The 14,492-nt window shown below is 47.7% G+C and overlaps 1 long non-coding RNA gene across 1 annotated transcript; it reads right to left on the reverse strand.

Moving 5' to 3' along the window:
- Positions 1 to 3,254: 3,254 nt before the first annotated feature.
- LOC142483709 (uncharacterized) lies at positions 3,255 to 11,041 on the reverse strand. The gene is made up of 3 exons (XR_012797425.1): positions 10,825 to 11,041; positions 9,181 to 9,243; positions 3,255 to 3,511 (listed from the first exon to the last, which is right to left on the reverse strand). It is a non-coding gene; the product is annotated as an uncharacterized LOC142483709 (long non-coding RNA).
- Between the last annotated feature and the right edge of the window lie 3,451 nt (positions 11,042 to 14,492).

The raw sequence follows: 14,492 nt of genomic DNA on the forward strand, positions 1-14,492 counted from the left end.
CCACAGACACCTCTCTCTCTCTCCCACAGACACCTCTCTCTCTCTCCCACAGACACCTCTCTCTCTCTCCCACAGACACCTCTCTCTCTCTCCCACAGACACCTCTCTCTCTCTCTCCCACAGACACCTCTCTCTCTCTCTCCCACAGACACCTCTCTCTCTCTCCCACAGACACCTCTCTCTCTCTCCCACAGACACCTCTCTCTCTCTCCCACAGACACCTCTCTCTCTCTCCCACAGACACCTCTCTCTCTCTCCCACAGACACCTCTCTCTCTCTCCCACAGACACCTCTCTCTCTCTCCCACAGACACCTCTCTCTCTCTCCCACAGACACCTCTCTCTCTCTCCCACAGACACCTCTCTCTCTCTCCCACAGACACCTCTGTCTCTCTCCCACAGACACCTCTCTCTCTCACACAGACACCTCTCTCTCTCACACAGACACCTCTCTCTCTCACACAGACACCTCTCTCTCTCACACAGACACCTCTCTCTCTCACACAGACACCTCTCTCTCTCACACAGACACCTCTCTCTCTCACACAGACACCTCTCTCTCTCACACAGACACCTCTAACCCTCTCTCAGACACCTAAAAAAATTACCCCCACGTCCCCAATACATTTAAAAATTACCCCCACGCCCCCAATACATTTAAAAATTACCCCCACGCCCCCAATACATTTAAAAATTACCCCAATACATATATACAAAGTTGTATATACATACCTAACAGTTGCAGTGCGCAGTTGGTGTCTCTCACACACACACACACACACACACACACACACACACACACACACACACACACACACACACACCGACACCTCTCTCTCTCACACACACCGACACCTCTCTCTCACACACACCGACAACTCTCTCTCACACACACCGACACCTCTCTCTCACACACACACCGTCACCTCTCTCTCTCACACACACACACACCGTCACCTCTCTCTCACACACACACCGACACCTCTCTCTCACACACACACACCGACACCTCTCTCTCTCAAACACACCGACACCTCTCTCTCTCACACACACCGACACCTCTCTCTCTCACACACACCCACACCTCTCTCTCTCACACACACCGACACCTCTCTCTCTCACACACACCGACACCTCTCTCACACACACCGACACCTCTCTCTCACACACACACCGACACCTCTCTCTCACACACACACCGTCACCTCTCTCTCACACACACACACACACCGTCACCTCTCTCTCTCACACACACACACCGACACCTCTCTCACACACACACACCGACACCTCTCTCTCACACACACACACCCGACACCTCTCTCTCACACACACACACCCGACACCTCTCTCTCACACACCGACACCTCTCTCTCTCACACACACCGACACCTCTCTCTCTCACACACCCGACACCTCTCTCTCTCACACACACCCGACACCTCTCTCTCTCACACACACCCGACACCTCTCTCTCTCACACACACCCGACACCTCTCTCTCTCTCACACACACCCGACACCTCTCTCTCCCACACACCCGACACCTCTCTCTCCCTCCCACAGACACCTCTCTCTCCCTCCCACCGACACCTCTCTCTCCCTCCCACAGACACCTCTCTCTCCCTCCCACAGACACCTCTCTCTCTCTCCCACAGACACCTCTCTCTCTCTCCCACAGACACCTCTCTCTCTCTCCCACAGACACCTCTCTCTCTCTCCCACAGACACCTCTCTCTCTCTCCCACAGACACCTCTCTCTCTCTCCCACAGACACCTCTCTCTCTCTCCCACAGACACCTCTCTCTCTCTCCCACAGACACCTCTCTCTCTCTCCCACAGACACCTCTCTCTCTCTCCCACAGACACCTCTCTCTCTCTCCCACAGACACCTCTCTCTCTCTCCCACAGACACCTCTCTCTCTCTCCCACAGACACCTCTCTCTCTCTCCCACAGACACCTCTCTCTCTCTCCCACAGACACCTCTCTCTCTCTCTCCCACAGACACCTCTCTCTCTCTCCCACAGACACCTCTCTCTCTCTCCCACAGACACCTCTCTCTCTCTCCCACAGACACCTCTCTCTCTCTCTCCCACAGACACCTCTCTCTCTCTCCCACAGACACCTCTCTCTCTCTCCCACAGACACCTCTCTCTCTCTCCCACAGACACCTCTCTCTCTCCCACAGACACCTCTCTCTCTCACACAGACACCTCTCTCTCTCACACAGACACCTCTCTCTCTCACACAGACACCTCTCTCTCTCACACAGACACCTCTCTCTCTCACACAGACACCTCTCTCTCTCACACAGACACCTCTCTCTCTCACACAGACACCTCTCTCTCTCACACAGACACCTCTCTCTCTCACACAGACACCTCTCTCTCTCACACAGACACCTCTCTCTCTCACACAGACACCTCTCTCTCTCACACAGACACCTCTCTCTCTCACACAGACACCTCTCTCTCTCACACAGACACCTCTCTCTCTCACACAGACACCTCTCTCTCTCACACAGACACCTCTCTCTCTCACACAGACACCTCTCTCTCTCACACAGACACCTCTCTCTCTCACACAGACACCTCTCTCTCTCACACAGACACCTCTAACCCTCTCTCAGACACCTAAAAAAATTACCCCCACGTCCCCAAAACATTTAAAAATTACCCCCACGCCCCCAATACATTTAAAAATTACCCCCACGCCCCCAATACATTTAAAAATTACCCCAATACATATATACATCTCCTTAGGGATGATCTCCTGATGGTCAGGCCGGTGGCTTGCTGGAGGGCGGGGTTGCGTGGGGGGGGACGGGACGGCGGCATGCAGGTGATGCGGGGGGCAATTCTGCGGGGGTGGGGGGGGCAGACAGCCCAGTGCTGCATGGGACGTCGGCAGCGTGGGGTGGCTGAACGGCCCGGTCCCTGTACGGGGTGAGGGGTCAGTGATGCGGGGGCCTGTGCCACGTTAGGGGAGGGCCGGTGTCCTGCGGGGGGGGGGGAGGGTGATGGTGCACCGATGCTTCCGGGGGGTGGCGGCTCTGGCCGGGGGGCGGGGTGTTCGTGCTGCTGGGAGACATCTGTCTCCCAGTGCTGCTCCTCCAGCGCGCGCAGGGAGAGCCGGCGCCGGGTTCAGCGTTTTTTTTTTGTTTTTTTTTTTAATTTACTGGTCGTTTCCCGGTGCTGGCGGCCCTGATCGCGGCGCCCCTGTAGCCAAGCCACGGCGCACCAGGGCGCCACGGCGCACACTTTGGGAACCACTGGAGTAGAGTGTATTGCTGCTTTTTAAGCAGTTATGTCACCTAAGGAATAAGGAGGGCGGCTCGATTGAAATACTTCTCACACAAGGGATTTATCCGATCAAGTGATGTGCTGGGGAGCTCATAAACATTCTTGAACAATACCTGCATATTAATCTCTTGATGAAGGCAAGCACAGACGCAATGCATGTGCAAATCTTAAACAGTCGGAACTGTGCGATGGCCATCATGAGATCTTCACCTGCGGCAAGGAAATAATTACAAAAATTAATACAGGACCAACCCACATTTGGTTTTTGAGTGTTCTGGCTTTAAACACTACGGGGATCATTCAATACACATTCACTTTTACTAAATGACAATTACGGTTAATAAGCTCTTATGGTTAACACAACCTTGTCAAATACTTCCTTTGTACTCTTCAGTCATTCAAAAAAACAGCTGAACATTTAATTGCAATATAAACACATTTCTTATTTTGGGAGCACTACTTGCTGCCAAAAAAAAGAAGATGGTTTACGGACAGATGCAACCTTTGCTTATGGCCCAAAGGTCGCAGGAAATTATTGAGCACCTCAGAAACAGTCCACAGCACAGTGCACAGCAGGCTGTAATGGCCCGATCGGGATTAACACATCGGGGCTCCCTGCATTTGAATGGGACTCGCGCTGTGTGAATCCTACCGGGCTGCACCAGTCTATAAGAGATGCGCTGAATCAGTCAGTCACTCTCCCCGAGCGTCTCTAACAGGCGATCGCGGGGATTTTATTGTATTTTAATAACACAGTATTGTAGCAGGGAGCCTTCAGAGTTGAATCGCATTAATTTTAGCCCGGGGACACCCTGCTTCCCGAGTTACAGGCCCCGTTATGGATTGCCAATATCCCCGACATGTTTAAATTCTCCCGCATCACGGCGCACTTGACCGGGAGATTTAAACAAAGCAGGGGGATACCGGCACCCCATATTGCGATTTAATTAAATCTAATTCCTCCATGCTGCCTTTCCACATAAAAATAACATCGTCAATGTAGATTCTACAGAAGTTTGGGGTCTTATGAGACTGTAGTTAGTGACTGTTTCCTATGGTAGATATCAAATTTATATAGATTTCAAACAATCCAAGTTTGCTTGAACTATGAGCTACGTTCTATATATTTGAAGATTAGCATCTATTATTCATATCATTACATGACATACACTCTGGTTGAAATCAAATTAATGATATTTAAAATCATAGAATAAAAGTTACCATGTTCAAATTCCTATCATATATTGATGGGACTATTCAGTTGAAAGATATTGATTTTATATAATTTTGTTTAGTAAAATATTGTTTTACATGATTGTACAGTTATATCTTTCTGTCTAGTATACAAAGTTGTGGGCAATTTATTATAATCACATACATCAAAGGGCCAAAAAAATGTTTCGCAAGACTTGGCTAACCGCGGGCATGTAACAGTTTCAGATAAATCATTAATGCCCACAACAAGGATTAAGTCCAAATAAAATTGTGTGGATTACAGTTATTTTACATATTAGCGAAGAATATGTTTAGCATCAGATGCCTGGAGGTTTTATTATGGTAAATATTATGCATCCTGTGTGCGGTGACTACCCATAGATGATTGATTTAAGAGACTATTTAACACAGAGAGTAGCACCACCTCTCACACATACCCCATAAGGCCTCGTCCATGGTTGTTGCTTGCAGGCGGAGGCGCGCTTAGGCGTGCTTCCACTCAGCACTGAGCCCCTACAGACGCAATTAGAGCAGCTTTAGTAGGGGCTCGCCTACGCTTCCGCAAGCGCGCGGAAGCGTAGGTCTTAGGGAAATTTAAAATTTCCCCGCTTGCCGGAGCGCATGGCCGGTCACGTGAGCGGTTCGCCCAATCAGAGCGAACCAGCTCCGTGACGTCACGGCCCGCCCCCTGACGGCGCGCAGGGAAAGCACCCGCAAGGCCATGGAAAGCACTCGCTTTCCCTGAGCCTCAGTGCGCCTCAGCACGCCAGCGGGAAGCTTGGCCGAAGCCTAAGAATCGAGAGTGCTCGCGAAACGCGTAGGGTTAAAAGTAATTTGTCCCACGTAAACCCATTTCATCGGTATAGGAATCTGAAGTGTCTGGAAACAATACAATTCCTATACCGATAAAAGTTATTAAGGATTTACAAAATAAAATCATGCAATTTATTTGGGGTGATAAAAGACCAAGAATAACGAGATCCATTATGCTTGCACGCAAATAAAAATAAAAAATAAAAAGAGGTGGAATGGCAGTGCCAGATATTAAAAAAAATATTATTTGGCATCCCATCTGAAGCAGGTTATTTTTTGGCATACCCGGTCAAACCAATACAGATGGGTAGACCTAGTAAAAAGTTTCAACAATTCAGTGGCAAACCTCCAAAAAACGTAAACCAAAACATAAGTAAACTAGTGTCTGACCACGGCAAGACGCTGAATTGCAGGGCATGGGGGGAAAAAAACCCATCTAGAAGAGATTATTCAAAGATTAAATGAGGTACAAACAATGAGGAAATTAACAGAGTTTCTAAGACATAAAACAAGGAAATTCTACAAAATCTGTGAACCATGGTCCTCAAGGGGACAGAAACAGGTAATGAGTCAAAATTATGTTTGAAGATTTGGGTGATGCATGTTGTGGGTTGTTGTGGTTATTGCCTAATTTTTATCCAACGATGTTAATGTAATATTTTGTGGTACTTTATTCTCCCCCTTCTCACATCCTCTTATTTTCTGTATCTTTTACACGTTTTTCAAAATATAAATAAAAAATAAGTTACAAAAAAAAAAAAAAAAAAAATACATAACCAAAACCAAAACATGACCCAGCCAGCATATAGTAAATTAAAATTGTACTTCCCCTGGGTTTGCCACTATGGCAATGAATGGGCGAGCTACAAATAAAATAAAAAAAACAAGCACTGAATAAAATACATTACATTTGAATTTAAAAAAATGCCAATAAACCAATTGGTTGGCACAGTGGTACACCATGCCCATATGAGCATGGTTTGCCACTTTGGCAGTCAATGGGCAATCTATTCAGTGCTTGTTTTTTATTTGTAGCTTGCTCATTGATTGCAATAGTGGCAAATCATGCTCATATTATGGGCATGTTGTACCACTGTGCCAATCAATTGGTTTATTGGGGGAGGGGGGAGTTGCGCTGGGGAGGGTAGTTAAGCCTCCCGGATGGGTAGTGGGAGAACCCCTTACTTACCATTGTGGTTAATAACCGCTACGGTGATTAAGGGGTTAGTGGCCAGTAGCTTTTTTTTTTTACCGTCGGTGCCCACTGAAGATGAGGGGGAGGAGGGCGGCCTTCATCCTGGCAGGAGCAAGTACAACTTTAATTTACTATATGCTGGCTGGGTCATATTTTGGTTATGTTTTATTTTTTAATGGGCAACTATGCTATTATCCAGATATGGATAATAGGGATTTTGCCCTTACTGTACTGTATGTGTATTGATGTTTGTATTGTAATTTTTATTGGATGTAGAGGGGGTGGGTGAAGGGGGTAGTTGCCCCAGGGTGGGTGGTTAGTCCTACCGGTGGGTAGTGGGAGGGGTTAACCCCGTCATTACCATAGCGGTTACGACCGCTAAGGTAATGAAGGGGTTAACCCCTCAAGCAACCTTCCCGGTAGCCCTAACCACCCACCTTGGGGCAACTACCCCCTTCACCCACCCCCTCTACCCCCAATAAACCAGGTACTCTGGCTTAACTATTTCATTGACTTAGCAGCTAGTCGCTAAGGTAATGAAGCTGCTTTTATTTTATTTTGAAAATCGTATTGTGTCAGGGGGTCTCTGGAGCCAAATCGCATTAATTTCAGGTCTGGGGACGCCCTGCTTCCCGAGTTACAGGCCTCGTTATGGGGTAGCGGTATCCCCCTGCTTTGTTTAAATCTCCCGGTCACGAGGGCCGCGACATGGGAGAATTTAAACATGGCAGGGATGCTTCACCCCATGATGGGGCCTATAACTCGGGAAGTTTGGGGTCCCCGGGACTGAAACTAATGTTATTCAGCTCAAGAGATCCCCTGCTACAATACTGTGTTATTAAAATACAATAAAAGCCCAGCGATCGCCTGTTAGAGGCGCGCAGGGAGAGTGACTGATTCATTCTCACTCTTAGTGCGTGTCTCTTACAGACAGGTGTAGCCCGGTAGGATTCACAGCGCAAGTTCCATTTAAACAGGGACCCCTGCTGTGTTAATCCGATCGGCCATTAAGTCTGGTAGCTAGGATCTCGCAGCGCGGGGGAGGATGCCGTACGGCAGGGGTGCGCAGTTTTTAACTCGCGTCCCCCCTGCCTCCTTACCTCCTGCCTCCTCTCCACCTGCGTCAAATGACGTCACAGGGTCATGTGACGTCCCGTTACCATGGCAACATGACGTCAAATGACCCCGCGGTGTCATTTGACGCCGGTTACCATGGCGACACGTCGCCGAAGATAAGGTAGGAGAAGCAGCAGAGGCCTCACGTGGTCCCCCCCTCCCCCCGGCACTTAATTTAAGTTCCTTGGGGGGAGAGCGCGGGACCTCTGTAGCCGCCGCGCCCCCCCTGGAAATTCTACCGCCCCACACTTCTATACAAGGGCCGCGTGCGCGCATGGCAGGGAGCCAACAGACAGCAGCGAAGATGGTGGGATTGATGATTTTGCGCCACTACCGGTGCTCAAATGTATGTGTGTGTCAATGAGATCTTATTTACACCACACACACACACACACACACACACACACACACACACACAGGAATTGAGTGATCCCGAAGTGTGAGTCTATGATATACTTGCAAGTAGCTGTATTTAAACAAAGGGGAATGGTTTTCATCTCAATACTCCTCTCGAAGTACTCCCTCTTCCACACGGCCTGCATCTTCTGTCTATGATCTCTTCTCCAAGTCCCTCATAATCACCTCCCACTACTACCTTATAAACGCTTCTCACATTGTGCTAATCTACGGATTTATGCAATACAGGCATACCCCGCATTAATGTACGCAATGGGACCGGAGCATGTATGTAAAGCGAAAATGTACTTAAAGTGAAGCACTACCTTTTTCCCACTTATCGATGCATGTTCTGTACTGCAATCGTCATATACGTGCATAACTGATGTAAATAACACATGTGTAATAGGCTCTATAGTCTCCCCGCTTGCGCACAGCTTGGGTACAGGTAGGGAGCTGGTATTGCTGTTCAGGAAGTGCTGACAGGCGCATGCGTGAGCTGCCGTTTGCCTATTGAGCGAGATGTACTTACTCGCGAGTGTACTTAAAGTGAGTGTCCTTAAACCGGGGTATGCCTGTAGTGCCTAAAAACCCTCCCTGGGCTCTAACTGCTCATCAGTACTAGGACCGTCAGAGTATTCAGAGCAGTATTCTGCCACATAGCAAGGTAAACTACTGTATTAAACACCTGGAGATGTAATCTTGTTCAAATACTTCTAAAATAATGTAATCCTACATGTTCTTATCCTTTACCTCAGATTTAAACCCTTCCTGCAATACATGGTCAACCATATTTTTAATGCCCACAAAAAACACATACACATACATATATACACATACATACTGTATATACATATATTATTTAAATTGAAACAGATTATTGAACCAATGTTAAGAGAAATGAAAGAAGGAAAGCAATGGATAATACATAGAAATTGGTTGATTTGCTGTGCAAAAGTTTTGCAAATTAAAGTCTACTTTCTACTTTCATGATATCGGATAATTTTACCATATAATAAAATGCAACAGACTTATGTATTGCCCGATTTAGATACCGGATCAGAAATCCATTGTTTCATGTGTGGCTTCTATTCATCTGGATTTCAATGAGACGAAGGCGCAAAAAAGCAGAGGAATTAGTTACCTCAATAGTGCAGGTCCCTTCAGCGTCATTCACAGCCCCGCAACATTAACAGCCACCGGTTGTCTGTTGTCGCACAGAAAAAAAACACAATAAAAACAGAATTTGTTAGATAGTTCAAAAACAGATTTTGCCAGACGAATGAGCTACAAAACATAGTTATGTGGTAGTTTTATTTTACAGCACATGGTCATTTACAGACCACAGCACAAATGCACAATCAAAATGCGAAAAGCAATTTCACAAATTGATCCCTACATGTTATGACTTGTTTTTCATAATGCTACAGACCTCAATTCATTTAAAAACTTCTTCCTCAAAATAGTGCATTAACAGAAAAACAAATTCAGTTGTGTGACAGGTAGGTTACGCTCAAACATTACCCATTCTCCATTTTTCCCTTAGCAAATTATGGTATTTAAAATAAACTTCTAGAAGGAATAAAAGAGGAGAGGACCTCACCTAACATTTAGGGGTCACTCTCTTATGGTGAGGTTATGTTAGAGCAGGGGTGGCCAACTTCGGTCCTCAAGGGTCACCAGTAGGTCAGGTTTGAAAGATATCCCTGCTTCAGCACAGGAGGCTCAGTCAATGACAGCCACCTCAGCTGAAGCAGGGATAGCCTTCAAACCTGACCTGTTGGGTGGCCAACTCAAGTCCTCAAGTGACACCATGTGTTGGAGAGTGATCCCTAAATGTGAGCTCATTGTACAGTCATAGAAACAGGGATGTGTGAATGCATGTTGTTCGCCCACACTACAGTTATATACGGTATGCTAGGTTCTATTAGCTCTTGCATAAACCATGACATTATATCTCTGCTCTGTACTAGATTAAAAATAAATACTTTCTATACATTGGATAACATATGGTGATAGCACTTATGATCAGACTGATAAATGAACATATGCAGTCATTGCACTGCATTGTTGAGTTATTACAGAAACAGTTCGCTTTTGCTGATGGGTGGTTGAAATATGTCAAACAAACATTGCAAACAATGACGTGTTGCTACCTAGTCCTGATCACAAAAGGTCAGTCATTTTTAAGCTCGATGTAAAAAATAAATAAAACAGTCAAAACGCCCATGTCCCCATTGTATTCATGTGAGAAACCGAAAACTTGTGTTTCTTTAGCTTCTGCACTAATGGCTCAGACGCCCAGAGCCCAATTTCACCGGTGCAAAGAAACGCAGCGCTAAGTGAGATCATTAGGACCATTTCTTCCCTGCAGTCAGGACACCGCTATAGTACAGTCAGCATATCTCTTATTCCCTAACCCGGGGGGGGGCGGAAAAACACCGGGACTTGTCCACCTTCCCTGCTCTCCCCACCACCCCCGGCTCTCCCCACCACCCCCGGCTCTCCCCACCACCCTCTGCTCTTTCCACCACAGTGCTCTCCACACCACCCCCTGCTCTCCCCATCTCCCCTTTGTGCTGAACCCACAGAGAGCAAACACCCCTCTACTCACATCTATATTATAACCAGAATCCCCTGTGGCTGCTTTCTGCTGACCCCATAGAGGGAGGCTCTGGTATCTCAACCATTACAGGCCAAAGTGGTTACAGGTTATGCGCGCTTGTCCTAACCCGCACTGCCTGCGTTACTCTGCGTGACACCGGATCTTCCCGTTACCCAGCATCACCTGCTCCTGTGAAGGATCAGCAGTCACTGCTCCTGTGGGAGGCCGCCGGATCAGCAGGCTCCTGATGGGTGGCCTGGGTTTCGGGTGTTGGACCCCATCGGGTGGCGCTTTACGGGTCCGAATAGGTTAATAGACAGAGGTGAGGGGGCTCGGCTGCCAACCGCAATAACATCGGCGTGGGTTTCCCCCCCCCACTCACGCTGGCCACGTCAGCACGTTGCATCACGTGATATAAGGGGTTGGCTAGGTGCAGCGTGCGGCGGTGTGAGGCGGAACAGGAATCCGAGGGCTTCATGTGGGGGGAGATGGGGAGAGAGGCAGGTCGGGGAGAGAGGCAGGCTGGGGAGAGGTGACTGGGGTTTGTGCATTGAGAAAATGCAGCAATGAATAATAACACAATACACTGATAATAGCTGAATGTGACTGGGTAATACGGAACGTTTAATGATTAACACGATACAGTCCTACAGTATATACACTATGTATGTGCAATGTAAAGCTGAGATTATACAGCCTGCGTGCCAACCTCAAATTGGCAAAGGCCGCGCTCATGGTTGTGGCGTCGGTGTATGCGCGCACTTCTGGGACTCTTACCTGATCTCCTATTGTAGTTCCTCAAGTACCACCTAGAGGCGCTGTAGCGCGTCGATGCTGCTACATTTTGAGAATTGCCCAATACTCAGGCCTCGTCCAGGGTGGAAACTCCCCTGCTCAGCCGGGCGATTCCTGGCCGTCTGGGGGTGCGGCCAAGACGTCACGGAGCTGGTTTGCCCTCATTGGGCGAACCGCTCACGTGACACGCTTGCGAGCTGCAAAATCAATTTTGCTTGCTCGGCAAGCGGCTGAGCGTCGAGCAGGCAAGCCCGCCCGCTCACACAGGCCACATGCATTGTCGCAACATGTCTAGCGTGAGCGCTCGGCACCACCCTGGACGAGGCCTAAGGCTGCGTCCATAGAAGGACAAGCAGCGCTGAACCGTGCGGACGCTCCGCGCTGAGACCCTACATCCTCAATGAGGATTGTCTTCAGAGGGGGCTCACGCGAGCGTCCGCAGGCGTGCTGAGGAGTTGGAGTTTTCAGCCGACAGCCAAGCTGTTTTTCAGCGCGCTGTCGGCTGAAAACATCCAATCAGCCTGAAGCAGTGTCAACGTCACGGCGCCGTGACGTTGACATCAGTGCGTCGCGGGCGATTGGCCCAGCGATGTCAATGCCCCGCCTCCAACCACCTCCCCCCGGCTCCCTTCGCGCACGCTGGCTCGCCTGCAAGTCCATGGAATCGCGCTGACTTCAGCAGGCGAGTCTCAGCGTCAGCGCGCCTCCGCTCTGCTGAACCCTGTATGGCCCCGGCCTAAGAAACACCATCAGGGAGCTCCTGGTTTACACAGCCGGGGAAATTGTTATACTACCCATGTAGTGTACCTGGTTCAATGTAAATGCGGTTTACAATACATTGGTAAGACCAAGAGAAATGTAAAAACCCGCATTCTGGAACATTTAAGGCCTCGGGCATGGTCAGGGCACCGTGCTGAGGCGAGTTGCTGCTCGGCACTGAGCCCCTGCAGCCGCAATGAGAGCGGCTTTAGCAGGGGCTCACGCACGCCTGCGGAAGCGTGTGTCTTACCAAATCTTTAGTTTCTGTGCTCGCCGGAGAGCAGGGTCGGTCACGTGAGCGGTTCGCCCAATGAGGGCGAACCAGCTCCGTGACGTCACTGGCCCGCCCCCAGACACGCCCACGGACAGCGCGTGCTCTAAGGCCAGGGAAAGCACCGCTTTCCCTGAGCCTCAACGCGCCTCCGCACAGCTTCAGTCTTTATGGACTAAGCCTAAGAAATATTAATAATGTCCAGAAATTTATTGAGAAAGGTTCACCTCTTACTCATCTGTTGAAACATTTTATGACTTATAATTGTGATCCAAGTGAGTTAACTTTCATGGGGATTGAAGTTATTACAGCTACAAAGAGACTGGGAAACAGGGAGTTACGTTTGAGCAGAAGAGATCAATTCTGGATTTACACATTGCAATCCAGATAGCCCCAAGGTTTAAACGATTATATACCATTTATCTCTTTTCTTAGAGATTGACTCATTTGTTAATTATGATTACAGCCATGGTTTTTATAATCCTATTTTATGTATTGAGTAGTTAGGATGTTTTATCATCATGTTCTTATTGCATGTCTAACATTAAGTCCATTATATCTATGTTTACCTTTATTTTATTGGACATTCACGTTAGCCTTTTAACTTATTCGAGTCTTGTGTGTTCACGTAAATTAAAGATACATGTGGCAGCATGTGTTTTTATTAATTTATATTCTTAAAATTTTAACATGTATATACATGTTTTAACTAATGTCATGTATTTTAAATATAAGTGCAGTATTATCTGTTCTTAGGAAGGAGGAACACTTGCTATTAAGTAACCTTGTATGTATTCATGTATGTTAATCAAGGTAGCAGTATTTCACAGCATGAGTTTAGATTACAGCCCCTTTTTGCAGCTGCTGGCAGATAAATCAAGCACAATTGAACACACCTCATTGAGTGGTGCAGTCCAGCTAGTAGCAGGGTATTTAAACTTCATGGGCAGTCTATCACGTGACCTCTTGACGAAGCACTACGTGCGAAACGCGTAGAGGTCACGTGAGGCTGCTTCGTGGACTGTCTGAGTGAAGAGAGAGACACATCTTGAGGAGCAGGGGTTTCTTGTGGCGCGGGTGTACAGTGCTGGTCCGGACCCTTTACATCCACTTTCCCCGGCTGTGTAAACCAGGAGCTAACTGATGGTGTTTCTTAGTATTGGGAAATTGTAAGTCAAACATTTTATTCATTTATTATTTCTTTAAAGCACTGTTATATTTTGTCTTTTTGAGATACTGTTGTTTCTTGCCTTTTTTCACATTGTGTGTGTGTATGTGTGTGCAACCTCTTAATTTGATGTTGTTTTAATAAAGGTGATTAGTGTTTGCTCAGTGCGCTTTCTGCCTATGTTTTGCTTTGTTTTGTGAGCTTTCTGCAAAGGAGCTCACTTTCTTTTAGGAGGTGTGGAGTCCCTCCGGCAGACAGCAGCAAGAGTTTAACCCTACCAGTGCAGCATTACATGCGTGACAGCACCAGCGCGGAGTGTTATTTGTTTATATTTTGGGGCTGCTACATTTTGGCCTGACAAGTTAATTTGTGATTTCGGGCTGCAGTTGCGCGACGTCAACGTTACGTGAGCTGGTTCAGCCAATGAGGGCGAACCAGCTTCATGACGCGACCACCACGCCCCCAGATCGCCTCCCCAATCTCCTGCAGCTATATTCACAGATCGCTGGGGCTGTAGGAATGCGGGAGGCTATGCGCGCGGTCGCGCAGGCTGTATAATCTCAGCCTAATGCATCACATACATACCCGGCTGTGTAATAAGCAGGGAGGTGCTGTGTAATAAGCAGGGAGGTATCTGCCATCAGTTTGTAACTCTGTCTATGGGAGAGAAATCCTCACTTTCATATCACAAGTAAGCACGTTTTCTAATGGAATTGAGCTTGTTCTAGGAAGTGGCTTCCTGAAAATGTATATATTGTGCTTTTACCCATAAGCGTTATCGCACGGATGTTATATTATGGACTTCGTGCCAAAGATCTTACCCGGCAGTTTAGTTCTTTTTGTACAAGAGTTTGTGCA

Source organism: Ascaphus truei, unplaced genomic scaffold, assembly GCF_040206685.1.
Source record: "Ascaphus truei isolate aAscTru1 unplaced genomic scaffold, aAscTru1.hap1 HAP1_SCAFFOLD_3600, whole genome shotgun sequence".
NCBI classification, from domain to species: Eukaryota; Metazoa; Chordata; class Amphibia; order Anura; family Ascaphidae; genus Ascaphus; species Ascaphus truei.